Source organism: Pseudorca crassidens, chromosome 10 (genome assembly GCF_039906515.1).
Source record: "Pseudorca crassidens isolate mPseCra1 chromosome 10, mPseCra1.hap1, whole genome shotgun sequence".
Lineage (NCBI taxonomy): Eukaryota > Metazoa > Chordata > Mammalia > Artiodactyla > Delphinidae > Pseudorca > Pseudorca crassidens.
Window position 1 is genome coordinate 60,708,662 of NC_090305.1, and position 18,108 is coordinate 60,726,769.

Below are 18,108 nucleotides of genomic sequence, written 5' to 3' on the forward strand. Positions count from 1 at the left end.
AACCCCTGAAGCCCCCCAGGATGTGCCATGATTCCTGTCACAAACCCCCCACTACTGAAGGAGCCTGTGATGTGTCTCGTCACTGGGTGTGTCTAAAACAACCAGACCCAAGGGTCTGTACTGGGGACAACAGTAATAGTGACAGTACAGCAGACCAGGTCCCCAACCGCTCCCTGAAGCCTGGCCCAGGGCTGAGTACCCACTGCCCAGCCAGGAAGGGGCCCTCTGTTAAGCTTTTAAAAGTGGAGAAAGGAGGGCTTCCCTGGTGGCGCAGTGGTTGGGAGTCCGCCTGCCGATGCAGGGGACACAGGTTCGTGCCCTGGTCCGGGAAGATCCCACATGGCGCAGAGCAGCTGGGCCCGTGAGCCATGGCCGCTGAGCCTGTGCGTCCGGACCCTGTGCTCCGCAACGGGAGAGGCCACAACAGTGAGAGGCCCGCGTACTGCAAAAAAAAAAATAATAATAAAAGTGGAGAAAGGAGACAACTCTTAGCATTAAGACCGTACCGATGGTCATCACCACTGGCAGAGTGAAAGGTGTGACTCCCTGATAGAGCCTGGGCCCTGAGCATGTACCCAGGGGAGCCAGACAACATGGAAGGATCGATAGCTCTTCTGAACACGTCAGGAGAAGAGGATGCTGGCCTCCGGGCAGGGGGTGGACATTAATGCTACCACCATCTTACTTTACCGAGCACCTACTACGTGCCACGCACTGTTCTAAGCCCTTTCTCTGACCTTTTTCACTTAAGTCTCACAAAAGCCGTGTATCAGATGAGCCAGAGAAGCAGTCCAGCCTTTCTCTGCTCAGGAGTTCATTTCTCAGGAGACCTACCTTCTGTCTGCGGGCCTGCGGGTGTGCACATCTGATACCAAATGCAGGTACTCGTATTATCTCCATTTTCTTTTACTATGAAAAACTAAAGCTTCGTGGGGTTAAGTACTTTGCTCTAGGTCCTGCAGCTCAAGCAGGAGCACCAGAATTCAAAGCTGTGTCTGACTCCAGGGTCCACAGGGCTTCAGACTCAGAGGTACAATGGGTGATGGAGAAGCAGGGTAGGCCTCAGAGCAACAAGCTTTTATCCCTCAATGGCAGAGCAGGTGTGGATGCAGACCCACAGGCCCTCAACTGTAACTTAGCAACCAAGGCTTCTCTTGTGTAACTACTCCCCACGCAGCCAGGCAGAGAGACTCCCGGCGGTGGCAGGTGGCTCAGGGAGCTGTGGCCATTCTCTCACCCCAAGGAAGGTCTGGAGAGCACAGTGGGGTGACAATTATCCCACCTGCCCCGGTGCTGTGCTGACAGGGTTAATCCACCTATATAGAATTACCACCACCACTTTTCATAGCTAAAAGAGCCCTTAGAAATTATTTGCTCCAACTCTTTATTTTATAAAAGGTCTTGAGAGGCAGTGGGAACTCTCACAGGCAGCCGAAAAGAAAAGAGGAGGGTGCTGGCTCTCCTCACACCCACAGCTCGCAGGCGAACCCCCTCCCCAAAGCAGACATCAGGCCCAGAAGAAGTACGTGACTCCAGGACTCTTCCCAGCCCCCAGACAAGATCATTTCTTCTCAAAACCAGGCTTCTGGGTCTCACCCAGATTACGCCCTTCCCCAGCCCTGCGGTCCAGGGATGAGAGCCTCTGGGGGCCACAGGGCTCGTTTTGGTTGCCTCTTCCTAAGGCTTCACCCTCCAGCCTCGGCTAACCTTAGACCTGGAGACGAGGCACACTCAGCCAGGGTGCAGGATCCTGCCTCTTCTCCAGGCGGTCCAAGACCCCCTGCTGTAACACTGGAGGCTGCCCCCGGTCACGGGTGGACTTTGAGAACTGTGAAGACCCCGGGCAGCAGTTCTGCAGCTGAGACTCCAGGATATGAGCTCTGGTCCTGACACTTAGCAGCTGCATAACTGTAGACCAGTTCTTTTTATTTTTTTGACACATAAAAAGGTGTACGTGATTAATGTATACGACATGATAAGTGTGGAGATAAGTATATACCCATGAAACCACCACCATAATTTATGCCATAACCTATCCATCACCTCAGAAACTTTCCTCTGCCCTCTTATTTATTATTTCTTTGTGATAAGAACACTTAACATAAGCTCTACCCTCACAGCAAAATTTGAAGTGTATAATACAGTATTGTTAACATAGGCTCTATGCTGTACAGTAGATCTCTAGGGCTTGGTCACCTTGCCTATCTGAAACTTTACACCCTTTGACTAATACCTTCCCATTCCCCCCACCCCGCCGCCCCCAATCTGTGGCAACCACCATTCCACACTCTGCTTCCATGAGTCTGACTATTTTAAATTTATCCTTTAAGTGATATCATGTAGTATTTGTCCTGTGTCTGCCTGGGCCAATTCTTAACCCCTGCAAGCCTCCATTTCCTGGTCTGAAAAAAGGCACAATTATACCTACTTCAGGGGGTGGTTTTGTGAATTCAAACATACAACTCAGGCAAAGCACAGTGCCTGACAATTATTTTATAGAATTATTATTAATCATAATAATGCTATAACTCCCATTCACTGGCCCTTACTCTAGGCCAGGAACAACGCTAAGTACTTGACATGAATTATCTCATTTGTTCCCTCTTACAAATCTAAAACAGGTGTTACCAATTTCATTCCATGTTTGAGGAAGTATGCTCAGAATCCTTAAGTGAATTGTCCAATGACGCACAGCTATTAAGTGGTGAGGCTGGGATTCCAACCCAAGTTTGACTTCAAAGCCTACGATGACATTTGTGGTCTCTGCCTTTCGTGTTCATGCTCTTACCCAATTAAAAAACCTATCAGGTGATAAGCAGGTCCTGGGGGAGAGTATCCACTGACAACCACTGACAACTGAGAGTAACGAGGACCCTTGGGGATTGGAGCATTTGGTAATTTCATTTTCTGGTTAGCTCAATATTCACTAGAAGCCTGTGTTTATTGCTAAATATTTTCTAAAGCAAGGCTCAGAGGCAAGAACTTGCCAACCAGAAGGTCAGTCTGAAAGACACTCTGACACCTGCCACTTCAAGGCCACCAGAATGCTCACATGCCACAGTGTGGGGGGCCACACTCACCGTCACCAGCACCCCATCCTCCCCTTTGCTGAGGATCTCCACTCTGCTGCTCACCACCAACCCCACCCCGCCCAGGGGCCCAAGACTCAGGGACTGATGTGCTGTCCGTCCCCAGGGAAGAGGGGACCTGTGCTCTTTCCTGGCTCTGCCACCCAGTGGGACTCAGATCTCTCATTTGTAATGTGAAAGGATGAGCTGAAGATCTCCAAGATCCACGAGCGTCAGAGGGAGCAGCTAGTTCCAGTGAGACGGACCTGGGTTCCAATCTCACCTCTAACATCTTCTGTTGTTAGCAACCGTAAGTGCTAACATTTGCTGCACGTTCACTGTACACCAGACACTGGGCTTCGGATTTGTGCAGCATGATTTCATTTAATCCTCACAGCAACCCTGTGATGAAGGTACTTTTATCTCCATAAAAGAAACAGAGGCTCAGAGAGGATAAGTGACTTGCTCAGGGGCACACAGTTAGTAAATGAGGGCCAGGATTTGAATGCCCAGCACATGTAACAGTAAACATTTGGTGAATGAACCCTGTTCTGCCTGTGCTCTTAGCCACCAAGTCCTGTCAAGTTCACCCCATAACCAATTCCATTCCCTTCTCCCTTCCCCCAAAAGTATGTTCTGAGGCTTGATTGACATAAAGTAAGCCAACCCTAGCCGCCCACCACCAGGTGCAGGACACTGGCCTGAGGACCCTAGACCTTAGCAGAGGATTCCCATCAGTGACCGGGAGACGGGTTCCTACACACGATAGGGCCGGGAGTCCATAGGGTTCCTCCTTCAGAGGCTACCCCAGCACTGTCAAGCAGGCTGCGGCAGGCTCTCATTACTAGACACACAGTAGGCACCCTATGGAACCCCAAGGAGCCCAGGAATCAGTTGTGGTTTGCCCAGGTACTGCCTTCAAAGGGAGCTCAGCAGGCCCCGGCCCCCTCCGTGCACCTTGCCTGGCTCCCCGCCACCCGCGCCTCACGCGCACCATCTCCCCAGCAAAAGGGCATGGGCACCCGCTGCCAGTGCCAGCCCCGAGCTAAGGGCTTCAGCTGACACGCCAGGGCCCGCGGCACCTGGACCCCGAGGGTCCACCTCCCCTCACCCTCGCCTACCTACCGCACCTCCTTCAGCCCCATCACACGTCACTCCTCCGATCTGCAAATTCCCCTGGGCTCCTCTCCACCCCAGCGCTCCTGTCGTTCCCACCCGAGGAAGGTCAGGGGGCCGCTCCCTCAATTCCAAACCCAGCCGGGTGGCGGAACCCTCGCCCGCCGCGAGGGCGCGCATCTCACCTGCACCCCGCAGCCGGGCTCCGCGAGGCTGAAGCTTCCAGGCCGGCCCTCTGAGGAGCTGGCTTTGGCCGAACCCGCCACCGCCGCCCGCTCTGAGCCGTGGAGGTCCACGCAGGGAGTGCAGGCTCCGCCGCGCCGTCTGGTCAGCCGCCGCGGGGCTCGCAGGTGGCCTCCGTGCGCCTGCCCAGCTGGCGAGCCCGCGCGTCACCTGTGCACGTGCGCAGGCTCTTGAGTTCAGCTTCCTGAGCCCGAGGCCAGACCCACCTCCTTGGCTCGCGGAATTCTGGGAATTGCAGTTTGCGTCCGGTGACAGCCCGCTCCTTCAACCCGCGGAATCCTGGGAGTTGTAGTTTGCCCGACGAGAGGCGGTTTTGCTTGGTGTAAAGTTTCTACAATTATGGGAGGCCTGATAATAAACTTAAATGCAAGTTAAACCAACAAGAAGATGTCATTTATCAAATCAAAGTAATTAATATTTTCACATGCTTTTAAAGAACATATAATACTACGGGGGACTTACGTACAAAAGTACCATTCCTCTGCTCCAATCCCTCAGCCCCACTCTATCCCACCAGGACCGACCTGCTCCTAAAGGGCAATATTCCCAAGTCTTATGGCTGCTGCATTTGGCATTTACTGCCGACTGTCGATATATATATCTCGACATATATATCAATATATATATCTCCCTACTTCTTCATTTATGAATTTTAGACCTCTTGACTTTTTGCTAGTATAGATGAAAATTTTATTCATTTAGATGTGTACCAACTATGACTACCTGCACCTCCACTGATCTATGAGATAACACTTCTGTCTTTCGAATTGGGAAAACCCTGTATTTCTTTTATAATTATTTTAAATGATAATGCCCAAGTGGTGAGGCAGTAAAAGTTCATAAATTTATGCAGGGCAATTTGACAATACAGTCAAAAGCCTTTAAAAACATACAGACCTCTAACCAAGAAATTCTAATAAATGTGGATGAGTGCAAAGGCTGAACAGTGTTGTTTATAATGATAATAAGCTATAAGGCTGGAGTGGCTATATTAATTTCAAAGTAGAATCAAGAGCAAGGAAAATCATCAGGGATAAGAAGGGATATTATGTAATGACAAAAGGGTCAATTCACCAACGAGACATAATAATCCTAAATGTGAATGTACCTGACTATAGAGCCTCAAAATAAATGAATCAAATACTGATGGAACTAAAAGTAGAAATAGACAAACCTGTAATTACAGTTGGAGACTTCAACATCCTTCTCTCAACAACTGATAGAACAACTAAGCAAATAGTCAGCAAGGATACAGAAAAGCTCAACAACACCAAAACCCAACAGGATCTAATTGATATAACATAACACTCCATTAAACAACAAAAGAATACACATTTTTTTCAAACACCCACAGTATATATATTAAAATAAACTCTATCCTGGACCATAAATATAAAAATTAGCAAAAGACATTAATAGACATTTTACTGAATATATATATATATATATATATGGCAAATAAATACATAAAAAATGAAAAGATGCTCAACATCACTAGCCCTTAGGGAAATGCAAATTAATACCATGATGAGAACTAAATTAAAAAATAATGTCAATATCAAATGCTGGTGAGTATGCAGAGAACTCTATCTCTCATACATGGCTGGTGGAAATAGTTTGGTAGTTTCTTAAAAAAAATAATTTCTTAAAAAAAAAAAACATGCACTTACCATATGACTCATCAATCACACTCCTGGGCATTTATCCCGGAGAAATGAAAACTCACACAAAAACTTGTACCAGTTGTTCACAGCTGCTTTATTTGTAATACCCCAAAACTGGAAACAAACAAAATGTCCCTCAACAGATGAATGGTTAAACAAACCGTAGTGGATCTATATCATAGAATACTATTCAGTACTACAAAGGAATGGACAATTGATACAGGCAACAACTTGGATGGATATCAAAGGCATTATGTTGAGTGAAAAGATGTCAATCGCAAAAGGTTACATATATATGATTCCATTTATATGACATTCTTGAAATGATAAAACTGTAGAGATGGAGAACAGATTAGTGGCTGTCAGGAGTTAGGGATGGGGTAGAGGGGGAAGTGGTGAGTGTGACTATATGAGGGTAGCAGGAGGGAGATCTTTCAGGTACTTGATTGTGGTGGTGGTTACACAAATCTACACATGTGATAAAATGACACAGAACCATACACAACTTTATACCAATGTCAAACACCTGGTTTGGATACTGTACTATAATTATGTAAAATGTAACCATTGGGGGAAACTGGATGAAAGGTTCCAAGGAAACTCTCTCTACTATCTTTGCAACTTCTTATGAATCTATAATTATTTCAAAATTAAAAGTTTTTAAAAAGAAACAAACAAACAAATAAAAAAAAACAAACCATGGACATTACTTAGGTCCTTAGCCATACAGGATTGATTAAATAACATCATGGACCATCTGGGAAATTATTAAAAGAATGTTGCAAAATAATATTCACTTAACTTGGAAGATATTTCATATTATATCATATTTAATTTTTAAAAAGCACCAAAACATTCAAAGTGACCCCTTTTTAAAAAGAGTATATTTGTGCAAAAGAGTCCAGAAGAATGTCAGCACATGCCCTGTGTAGTGAGATTATAGGTGATTTTTATTTTCATCTTGTTAATTACCTATATATATATATTTCTCCCCCACCCCCGCAATGAACATGTATTTTAAATTTAGGGTTTAAATTTAAGTCGTATTTAGTTTTAAAAAAAGCTCCTAGGTTGAGTTCACGGTTCTCTACAACAGGGGTCCCCAACCTTTTTGGCAACAGGGACCGGTTTCGGGGAAGACACTTTTTCCACGGACGGGGCCGGGGGGCGGAGGTGGGGATGGTTCACACGGTACAGCGAGTGATGCTTTGCTCCCTTGCCCGCTGGTCACCTCCTGCTGTGCAGCCCAGGTCTTGACAGGCTGCGGACCCGTCCTGGTCCGAGGCCAAGGCTTGGGGAACCCTGCTCTACAAGAAAGCCAGCAGTGGTCAGCCGATGGAAAGAGGTACCGAGCAGCCCAAGAAAGCAGCCCATTACTAAAGGTGGGAAGGGATTGAGTTCTGGACAAAGCAGTCTTCTGGTTAAGATCCCAAAGGACGTAGCCTGTGGGTCCCCTAGGACCCAGTTTGCAGACAAGGATGATGTTTCATTTTATGAGCCAATCATGTTTTAAAAACTATTCTGGTTGTGGAGCATTAGGCAGTGCTTTAGTTGCTGGTAGGAAGCTTTGACAGACTGGGAGAAAACAAGTACTTTCCTTTGTAGTAAGTACCCAAGGTGGGCTGAGTAGCTGTCTTTTTGAAGCCTTAACCAATACTTTCAATAAATCAAGTATTTATGCAGCACCAAGCTGGGTTTGGCATTCCTCATGACTGAGTCCTCTCCCTTCCTCTGGGGTCACATTCCCTTTCTATTTCTATATGTGGATGACTCCCAAATCCACATCTCTAGTCCTGAGTTCCAGATCCACACTTCCGATCAAGTTGCTTGGGGCCTATTTCTACCTGGCTTACCTGACAGCATCTTAAAGTCTATGTGATGAACATGACGATGATGGTAATGATTTTAAATAGATCTGCAAATTATTTTACTCTCCTTCTTTCAAAAGATGAAGTTGAATTATTTTTCCCTTGAATAACTTAGTGATTCACTTAGTGGCATAATATAATGACTCACTGCTAATGAATAAAATATGTCAGAAGCAATACGATGTGATTTCTGAAACTAGGTCTTAAAAAAGACAGCATCTACACCTCTGTCTCTGTCTCTCTGGTAGCCTTTGGAACATAGCTGCCATGTCATGAGGAAGTTCAGGCCACATGGAAAGGACATGCATGGGCACATTCGTTTGCTAGGGCTGCCACCGACTGGGTGGCTTAAACAAAAGAAATTTATTTTCTCACATTCCTGGAGGATAGAAGTCCAACACCAAGGTGGTGGCAGGTTTGGTTTCTCTCCTGAGGCCTCTCTCCTTGGCTTGCCGATGGCCACCCTCTCTGTGTGTGATCCCATGGCCTTTACTCTGTGCACAAGCGTCCTTGGTGTCTCTTCCTCTCTTGTTAGGACACAAGTCCATCAGATTGGATTAGGGCCCACTCTAAATGGTCTCGTTTGAGCTTAATTACCTCTTAAAGTCCCTATCTCTAAATACAGTCACATTCTGAGGTACTGGAGGTTAGTTAGGACTACAACATATGAATTTTGGGGGGAGACACAATTCATTCCATAACAATGGGTGTACCAGGCAACGGCCCCAGGCAGGCCTTCAGCTGACAACCAGTAGCAATTGTCAGATATGTGAGTGAATGAGCCCTAAGGCGATTCCACCCTCCAGCCTTCAAGCTACCTCAGCTGATACCCCAGACATCACAGAACAGAGATAAGCTGTTCCTGTCGCCTTGTTTAAATTTTTGACCCACGGAAATTACAATAAGTAATACATGATTTTTGTGATTTTCAAGCCGCTATGTTTTGGAATACGGTTATGTAACATTAGATAAATAATATCCTTGTATTACACTTGTCTAACACTGCATAACAAATCCCCAAACATACTGGCTTAAAGCAACAATAATCATTTATTATATCTCACAGTTTCTTTGGGGCCAGAATCTGGAAATGACTTGGCTCATTGGTTCTGGTTCAGGGTCTCTCATAAAGTTGCAATCAGATGTTGGCTGAGACTGCAGTCAACTGAAAGCTGACAGAGACGGGAGGATCTTCTTCCAAGAGGGCTGGTTCACGTGGCTGGAAAGTTCGTTCTTCTCCATGTGGACCTGTCTATACGGCCTCTTGAGTGTCCCCGCGGCCAGGCAGTTTGCTTCCCCAGAGCAAGTGATTTAAGAGACCAAGGCAGAAGCTGAGAAGAGACCAAGGCAGAAGAATACCCTTTGTGACCTAGCCTCAGAGGCCTCATACCATGTCCCGTCTGTGTATTCTATTGGTCACATAGGTTGACACTGATTCATGTGGAAAGGGACTGTGCAAGGGTACAAATACCAAGCGACAAGGATCTTTGAAGACCCTCTTGGAGGCTGGCTACCATAATGATAATCAGAGATACCATCTGTTCAGTACCTATTATGTGCTTGGCTTTAGATGGAAATGATCTCATTTAATCCTCACAACAACCTCATGCAGTAGATTATTTTTTTCACATCTTTATTGGATTATAATTGCTTTACAATGTTGTGTTAGTCACCTATATGTATACATATATCCCCATATCCCCTCCCTCTTGTGTCTCCCTCCCACCCTCCCTATCCCACCCCTCTAGGTCATCACAAAGCATTGAGCTGATCTCCCTGTGCTATGCAGCTGCTTCCCACTAGCTAGCTATTTTACATTTGGTAGTGTATATATGTCCATGCCACTCTCTCATTTCGTCCCAGCTTCCCCTCCCCCTGTGTCCTCAAGTCCATTCTCTACGTCTGCGTCCTTATTCCTGCCCTACCACTATGTTCATCAGTACCGTTATTTTTTTAAATAAATTTATTTATTTATTTATTTTTGGGGGGTGGCTGCATTGGGTCTTCGTTGCTACGCACAGGCGTTCTCTAGTTGCAGCAAGTGGGGCTACTCTGTTGCAGTGCACAGTCTTCTCACTGTGGTGGCTTCTCTTGTTGCTGAGCACGGGCTCTAGGTGCACGGGCTTCAGTAGTTGTGGCACGCAGTCTCAGTAGTTGTGGCTCGCAGGCTCTAGAGCACAGGCTCAGTAGTTGTGGTGCATGGGCTTAGTTGCTCTGCGACATGTGGGATCTTCCCAGACGGGGGATCGAACCCGTGTCCCCTGCATTGGCAGGCAGATTCCCAACCGCTCTGCCACCAGGGAAATCCCAGTACCGTTTTTTTAGATTCCATATATATGAGTTAGCATTTGTTGTTCTCTTTCTGACTTACTTCACTCTGTATGACAGACTCTAGGTCTGTCATTACAAATAACTCAATTTCATTCTTTTTTATGGCTGAGTAATATTCCATTGTATATATATGTACCACATCTTCTTTATCCATTCATCTGTTGATGGACACTTAGGTTGCTTCCATGTCCTGGCTATTGTAAATAGTGCTGCAATGAACATTGGGGTGCATGTGTCTTTTTGAATTATGGTTTTCTCTGGGTATATGCCCAGTAGTGGGATTGCTGGATCATATGGTAATTCTATTTTTAGTTTTTTAAGGAACCTCCATACTGTTCTCCATAGTGGCTATATCAATTTACATTCCCACTAACAGTGCAGGAGGGTTCCCTTTTCTCCACACCCTCTCCAGCATTTATTGTTTCTAGATTTTTTGATGATGGCCATTCTGACTGCTGTGAGGTGATACGTCATTGTGGTTTTGATTTGCTTTTCTCTAATGATTAGTGATGCTGAGCATACTTTCATGTGTTTGTTGGCAATCTGTATATCTTCTTTGGAGAAATGTCTATTTAGGTCTTCTGCTCATTTTTGGATTGGGTTGTTTGTTTTTTTGATATTGAGCTGCATGTGCTGCTTGTATATTTTGGAGATTAATCCTTTGTCAGTTGTTTCATTTGCAAATATTTTCTCCCTTTCTGAGGGTTGTCTTTTTGTCTTGTTTATGGTTTCCTAGTAGATTATATTTGTCCCCAGTTTATAGATGAGAAAGGCTAAGAATCAGTAAACATTTTGCCCAGGGGCAAGTAGCTAGCAAATGGAGGGAGATGGAACCCAGCTTGGTGTGACTCCATCCCAGCCTCTCCAAACTCTCCAGGGCCCTGAAACCTCCAAGTCACTTTCACCTTCTCTCTCCTCACCACCAAGTTGTGTAAATTCCTGCCATTTTTATCCTCCCCCTCATCCTCTTCCAACCTTGCCTCTACTGTCCTGATTCAAGGTGGTGCCCAAAAATATGACTAAAAAAAATACACATTGGTTAAATTAAGGGAGAAATTCTAGCAGCCTGTTATAGCTCTACTGTACTCAGTTTGAAACCCATGCATCTACCGTATTAGGATCTTTAAAAGGAATCTGCACGCTCAAAGCAAATGGCTAAACAGGAAGCCAAATAATCTCAGTGGAATCTGTGCCCAGATCAGAAAACAAGGCCAGGGCAAGGCCCCAGAGAGCTGGATTAAGAGAAGAGGCAGAGAACAAGAGCCCTTCTACCCAGCCGTTAATCCCGGGCTGGTTTCTCTGGCTATGGAAGCGGAATGAGGTTTTCAATGGCTGTAAAAATATGCTTTTAGGACTTCCCTGGTGGCGCAGGGGTTAAGAATCCACCTGCCAATGCAGGGAGACACATGTTCGCGCCTTGGTCCGGGAGGATTCCACATGCCGCAAAGCAACTGGGCCTGTGCACCACAACTGCTGAGCCTGTACTCTGGGGCCTGCGAGCCACAACTACTGAACCTGCGCAGCTAGAGCCTGTGCTCACAAGAGAGGCCACCGCAATGAGAGGCCCGTGCACCACAATGAAGAGTGACCCCTGCTCTCCGCAACTAGAGAAAAATCCCATGCACAGCAAGGAAGACCCAATGCAGCCAAAAATAAATAAATAAATAAACATATATGTTAAAAAAAAAAAAATTTAACCATTCATTAAAAAAATGTTTTTAAAATTTTAATAATTACTTTTGAGGAAATACAATTTTTGTAAACCTCCCCTAGTGTATGTTTTTAGGTTATATTTGCCCAGCTCACTGATGGCATGTTAAGACATTTTGCTAGTATTTGGGCTCTCCAAGCCTGTTTGCCATGGGGACATTCCACTTCTCCTCCCACAGAGGGCGCTCCCCGCAGATAAGCAGGAGGTATAATCACAGCTTTGGGGAGTCTCCCCCACGACACCCTGACTTCTATAGATAATTAAGTGCTACCTTGGAAGAGGGATAATTATAAAAGACACATTAATTTCCTGAAACTGAAGCTCAAACGATTGCCTTAAATAAACTTTAAGTTTTGGAGGAAGATGTAAAATTTGTATAATTCAAAATCATCCCATTCTTTCATCTCCTCTCCCCCAACACTGCCTTTTTCCTTTTGCTCCTGCCAATGACTGTTATTTTAATTGTCCTGCTCATGCTTCCAGAAGAAGATTTCACTCTGAATGTGAGAGAGAAGACACATCCTTTAGTGGCAAATGCTCACAGTTACAAAGAAAAAACAGTGCCTTTGGTAGACATACGTGGGGAATACCCAACTGAGAATCTGGCAAACTGGCTGCCCCACCTGCTACAGGACGGTCCTGGGTCATTTGCTTGTCTTCCTCTGTTGGCTCATTTATGCAAATAGCTGCAGTTACCCCCTGAACATGGCTGCTTCTGAAATCTCCAACTCAGTGGTTTACTTCACGTTCTCCCACCCGATGTCCTGAATTTCTTGGAGGATAATTTTGCTGGAAACTTAGAGGTTAAAAACAGGGAACATTGGCTAAGTGAAGTTAGCGAGACAGAGAAAGACAAATACTGTATGACCTAATTTATATGTGGAATCTAGGACGCCCCCCCCCCAAAAAAAACCAAGTTCATAGACACAGAGAACAGATTGGTGGTTGCCAGAGGCTAGGGCATGGGAGGTGGGCAAAAGGGGTGTATAGAGTCAAAAGGTACAAACTTTCAGTTATAAAATAAATAAGTCATGAGGCTGTAATGTACAGCATGGTGATTAGCTAATAATACTGTATTGCATATTTGAAAGTTGCTAAGATGGGTCTTAAAAATTCTCACCATAAGAAAAAAAATTCTGTAACTATGTATAGGCATATTAACTAGACTTATTGTAGTGGTCATTTCACAATATATACAAACATTGAATCATTATGTTGTACACATGAAACTAATACAATGTTGTATGTCAGTTATACCTCAATAAAAAATTAATTAAATGCTAAAACAATAGGGTATGTTGTAATACCTAGTAGATGGCGAGGGTATGAGGGAAAAGGTGCTGTCACACACTACAGATGAGAATATAAATCAGTGTGAATAAGTCAGGGACTGCTTTGGGCCGTTAGCAACAGAGGGCTGCCTGCAGTAGCTTAGAACAATTAAGACTTTGTTTGCTCAGGTCTGAGAAACAGCCCAGAGCTGTTTGAAAGCTCTAACAGGGCTTTCAAGGACCCAGACTCATTTGGCCTCCCTGCTCCCCCCTTAGTGCATGGTGTCCATCCTCAAGGTTACAAGAAGGCTGCTGCAGCTCCTGCCATCACAACAGAGACCATTTGGAAGAGGAAAAAGGACTGGAAGCAAAAAGGACTTTCCTGGAAGTCTCACTCAAAACTTCTGCTTCCATCTCACTGGCCACCCCATCTACAAGGGAGGCCCCCAAATGTAGCTTTTTGATTATTAAGGGAGTAAGGGAGAATGGATATTGGGTAGGCTGCCATGAGGTGCAGACTTTTTGGAGGACAATTCAGAAATAGCTATCAAAATTTAAAAATTTAAATACACTTACCTCTTGACTCAGAAATCCCCTGCTAGGAATTTATACTGGAGATGTGTTCTCATATATGTGCATATGCTTACACACCACAGCTGTTTCTTACAGCAGGAAAGGATTCATGGACATGCATTTTCACTACATGCAATGTCTCAGTGAATGTCAGGCTCTGACCCATCCGATTAGCAACTTCTCTTCCCCTGGAGGAGGTGGGTAGAGACAGGGAACAGGAATGTGGCTGGGGGTTCCGTCTCAGCCAAAGTAGTGAAGTAGGGAGGGGAGCATAAATGTTTCTCTGCAGCCCTTAGGAGGACACAGAATGGGATTTATTAAGGAATATTAGGTGACTCAGAGGTTCACTGGAATGGATGAGGAACAGACTCTAGACTGGTTTTCTAGGAACAATTCCCGCAATGTCTGAGAACCGAACTGCCGAGGGAGCAGCTGCCTCCCCACCTCTGGGATCATGCTGCTGTGCCATGGGATGGAAAATACCACTGACTCTGCCAGCTATAGAGAAACCACCGTCCTCTGCCACCATTTCCCCCGGCAGGGGTACCACCTCATGGCGTTCTCTTTCTTCTTCCACGTTTTATAGGGTGCATCTGTTTGGTGGAGACTTGGTCCCAGGGATCCCTTGTTGCAAAGAGTCTGGGAGACAGAGTTTGTATTTCTCCATCTCCAGTGTGGGCAGCCTGGTGGAAGGGGGTTGGAGTGAGGGCAGAGTGAGATCCTGATGAGTGCAGACTTCTGTATCTGCTACCCTCACCAAGCACCTCATGTAGTTGCTTTTCAAAAGACAGTCCCTCTCATAAGAGGAATTCTCTTGCCAGTTTTTAAGACATTTTTCTTTATCTTTTTACCTGGCTGCATGAAAATCAGATAGAATAAGGCTGTGAAGCTATTGGCCAATGTCTGTCATACGGTTAAGTGTTCAGTACATGTTAACTATTAACCAGTAAGGAGGTACCTTTCCAGCTGGCCCTTCAAGGTTGGGGGCTGGGAGTTCCAACCCAAGGTGCTTAAGGAGAACAGGCAAAGAGAGCGGGGGGATGATCCATTAATGAAAGTGTTCATCTTTAATTTTTTTCTTCCTGTGGTCCATCTCACTTCTCCCCGAGTGTCTTTTCATTCTGCAAGAATGACCAACTTCACCTACCATCGACTCTACCTATTGAAACCTCTGAATGAGCCAGCCCTTCACAAGACTCCAGAGTTGTCGGTAGTCCCTGACTTAGTTTCTTCTGTGTATCTCCATCAGCCTTCACCATTGTTTGGTTGACTGTCCAGAGGCAGCATGACTAGAGAATGCACTATATCCAGGTGAAACCTCAGAGAGACAGCAAGATGGATAACGTCTCTGCCTGGGATGGTGCCCCAGATGAGCTCAGTTGCTTAGTCGCCCAAGGAGATTCTATTTTTTTTTTCAAACTACCTAAACAATCCACTGTGCACCACACACAAATTCTAGCAAGAGAATGTCTGCTGATGAGGGCGGCAGTTGGTTTGTGGAGGCCCAGCTATAGGCAAGTTGACTTTCACGCAGACGCGACGTGCAACACCACTGCTCGCTGCTGGGAGTCTCCCACTGAAGTTAAGAGGAGCTCTGGGTCTCTAATTCTACATGGGGAACACCATCCTTCAACAATTTCCTTCATTCAGCAAACACTCTGGGCAATATATCATTTGGGGGTATTTATCAGTGTTTGGGGGGGGATCTTCAATGTGTATTTTCAGACTGCATAACCTCAGAGGAGACATTTGAGCCAAATGTCTTAGAGTTGTCTTACATTCATCAAAGACAAGGTTGAAGGCTTGCTGGCTTTGCTTCCTTTAATTTTGGAAAAACTCTTCTAGTCTGATTGAATCTACCTGATTCATAGCCAGGCTAGAAGGGGGCAATCATCTGAAAGACATTCTAAATCATTCTGGAGGAAAAAGAAACCCTCTGTTTGTCCTGCTCTCGTTAGATTGCCGTCACAGGAGAAATCGCCAGCCCTTGGCCTGAGTTTCGGGGGATGAAGACCAGGCTCTTGAACGCGCTCTGTCCCATATTTCGTTCCTCTGTCAAGAACTTAATCCCGGCTTGTGAAACAGACATTTTGTAAAAGCAGTAGTAATAAGGCTGGCGTCAGCAGTGTGGCCTAAAGAGCAAATGATCTCACTGGCATATGAAGATTCATCAGTTCAGAAGAGAAAGGAGAGAGGAGATGAAGATGAGATTCCTGAAGATGAGAGAGGAGAACTCTTAAAACAAAACAAAGATAGCTTGTTGGAACAGAAAAGTCATTCCATTCCTGGGGCAGAGAAGGAAATCCGATACAGGCTGCTCACTTCCCACACCTGCCCTTGGAGTTTGCACATAGAGCTCGCCCCTTGTTCCTCCTCCAATGCCAGACTTCCAAAACCCAGCGAACACACCAGATGCTGCATATACCATCTGGATCATCCGCACCTACAGGAATCTCTCACTCCTCTATGACTTTCATTTGTTGTGTCATTCTCTTAAGTTGGGTTCCCCCAAAACAAGAATTTGAGAGAAAGTAGTTTGAGAGGCGGTACCAGGAAGCTCCAGCCAAGGGCTGGAGAAGTGATACAGGAAGGGAAGGAAGCTAATATAGGGGGAATTAATACCACCACTGTGGGAATCAGTGTCTCAGTCCCACTGGGGAGCTCTGGAGACTGCACAGACCCCACCTCACTGTCATCTTCCCTGAGTGGGGTAGGAATGGAGGCTTTTATCCTTCACCTCCTATCCATTTTGCACAAGCTGTTTCTAGGAGTCTCAGAACTTCCTTCCCTGCACTCATGGAGAAAGCCCTCAGATGGAGAATCCCAGGGGTGTTCCTCAAGAAGCCATCATTATACAAGGGAGTGGGGAAGGTTGAGGGGATGTGGGTTGGCAATGACAGCATCTGCTGTACTTTCCCTCCTTTATTCACTAACTCATCACTCTGTGTGAAGCCCTGTGCCAGATCCTGTAGCTGCAATGAAGAACAACACAGACACTATCTGCAATGTCCTGGAGCTTAAAATCTAGCAAAGAAGTCTCATGTTGATTAAATAAGCATGCAAGTATATAATAAAATCAGTGAAAACGTGAGGCAGAATAAAAGAACTGTGAGTTCAGGGAAAGGATGGCAGGAAAACATACTCTGGCTTGAGAAATCATGGAGGGCTTCTTTGAGGAAGATGTGAGAGTTATCTAACTAGAGGTGAGAGAGAGATGGGAAGAGCATTTCAGGCAGAAGAAATAGCATGTGCAAAGACCCTGAGGCACCAGGGACCACAGTAGTGAGGCTAGAGGTCAAAGAGCAAGAGGATGATGTGGGGCTAAATAAGGCTAAAAAGGTGAGCATGAAACGTACTGTGCAGTGCTGTGTGAGCTGTGCTCGAGGTTTTGGTCTCTGTTCTAGAGCAGTGGAAGCCATTGAAGATTGTTAAGCTAGAAAGCGATGTAATTAGATTTTTAAATTTAATAGATTTTTAAAAGAGAAAAGATAGTTGCTGGGCAGAGAATGGGTCAGAGTAGGAAAGAGTGGAAGAAGTCATGAAGTCAAGAGTTGATGGCAGGATTTCTGCTCCAGCCCAAATAGAGTAACAGGGACCAGATTTATCCTCTAGCCTGAAATAGTTATAAAATTGAACAAAGCATATGAAATGATGGTTTTTAAGACATCGAGCATGCTTGATGATGCACAGTGATCCCTGAGAGAGAATAAACAAATGAGGTAGAGTTTATAATTTCCCCAGCTTACTGCATGGAGAGTTTCTAGGCCAAAAGAAAAGGAAACCAGGCAGAGTCCTGAGTTGAGAAAAAGAGCTGGAAGTCTTGGGGAGCCAGAGCAGCCAGAGTTCAAAGGGCGGAGTACTGGAGAGAACTCAAACAGAAAGAGAGAGTTCTAGCCATAAAAAAGAATGAGATGATGCCATTTGCAATAACACAGATGGACCTAGAGATGATCATACTACGTGAAGTAAGTCAGACAGAGAAAGACAAATATTATATGCTAATACTTATATGTGGAATCTTAAAAAAATGATACAAATGAACTTATTTATAAAACAGAGGGCTTCCCTGGTGACGCAGTGGTTGAGAGTCCGCCTGCCGATGCAGGGGACATGGGTTCGTGCCCCGGTCCAGGAAGATCCCACATGCCGCGGAGTGGCTGGGCCCGTGAAGCCATGGCCGCTTAGCCTGCGCGTCCGGAGCCTGTGCTCCGCAACGGGAGAGGCCACAACAGTGAGAGGCCCACGTACCGCAGAAAAAAAAAA

The 18,108-nt window shown here is 45.5% G+C and overlaps 1 protein-coding gene across 8 annotated transcripts in view; it reads right to left on the minus strand.

Moving 5' to 3' along the window:
• The window catches only part of POMGNT2 (protein O-linked mannose N-acetylglucosaminyltransferase 2 (beta 1,4-)), a 51,823-nt gene extending 46,915 nt beyond the window's left edge, over nt 1-4,908 (minus strand). For 7 of the 8 annotated variants that reach the window (XR_010946939.1, XR_010946943.1, XR_010946942.1 and 4 more), the window contains exon 1: nt 4,370-4,908. The gene's annotated coding sequence lies outside the window, so the exon portion shown is untranslated. The remainder of the gene's footprint in view (nt 1-4,369) is intronic. The other variant, XM_067753887.1, reaches the window with a different exon arrangement.
• Between the last annotated feature and the right edge of the window lie 13,200 nt (nt 4,909-18,108).